Source organism: Rhagoletis pomonella, unplaced genomic scaffold, assembly GCF_013731165.1.
Source record: "Rhagoletis pomonella isolate Grant_MI unplaced genomic scaffold, Rhpom_1.0 Rhpom_scaffold_00011, whole genome shotgun sequence".
Classification (NCBI taxonomy): domain Eukaryota; kingdom Metazoa; phylum Arthropoda; class Insecta; order Diptera; family Tephritidae; genus Rhagoletis; species Rhagoletis pomonella.
Window position 1 is genome coordinate 19,855,106 of NW_023458565.1, and position 816 is coordinate 19,855,921.

The 816-nt window shown below is 33.9% G+C and overlaps 1 long non-coding RNA gene across 1 annotated transcript in view; it reads right to left on the reverse strand.

Annotated features, from left to right (window-relative positions):
* Positions 1–226: 226 nt before the first annotated feature.
* Positions 227–816, reverse strand: part of LOC118746779 — a 4,322-nt gene continuing 3,732 nt past the window's right edge. The window contains exon 2 of the long non-coding RNA XR_004993890.1: positions 227–568. This is a non-coding gene — a long non-coding RNA (uncharacterized LOC118746779). The remainder of the gene's footprint in view (positions 569–816) is intronic.

Here is an 816-nt window from a genome sequence, read left to right on the forward strand (position 1 = left end):
ATACATATATGTACATATGTATGTATTTGTAAGCGCTAATGTATTTCGATGCGGTATGTGGCGTTTTCACGCGGTACGCGGTATGAGCGCGCGCCAGTTGCGCGGTAAGGAGACGGGCGGCGGCTGATAAAACAAGATTTTTTTTCACACTAAACTTCTGCTTGTGTTAGTGTAGCTAATAGAAGTTATGCTAGTTCTACTCTACTGGCGTTATTCACAATTTTTGTATTTTTGTTTTGTATTTTTGCGAGTCACCGTAACGTGTTCACTTAGACACATTTGCTGTTGTTGTTGTTGTTGGTGGTTTACAAATATCTACATCTGACTTTATACGGGATTTTTTGGCAACTATTTCACTTTTATTGAAGAACAACTGTCATATTTTGTGGCATTTTGTTGTTAAAGTTAAATTTGCATACTCATTTATTTTCCATGTAATTTTCGATTACTTTAATATGTACATATGTATTTTTGCTACACCCGTTTCGTGCAGCAATCACAATCACTTCGGCTGAACTCACATGCGCATTGTTTGGTGGTGATGATATCTGCGCTTTGGTGTCCAAACCTGATATTTATATTTAAACAAAATTAATTAATTTAAGATTTTACTTTAAATTTACTTTGGCATTGGTTGATTTTTGAAGAAGGCCCACACACTTGGTTTGTATTGAAACTAATATGTATGTATGTTTGCAGTCTTGTTTGTATATTAAGTTAATTTCAAATATTTTGCTAAACATACATACTAGGGTGGTCCTTAAAAATTTATCTTGTTCTACGCACAAAATAAAGACATAGACGAAAAATATTTGT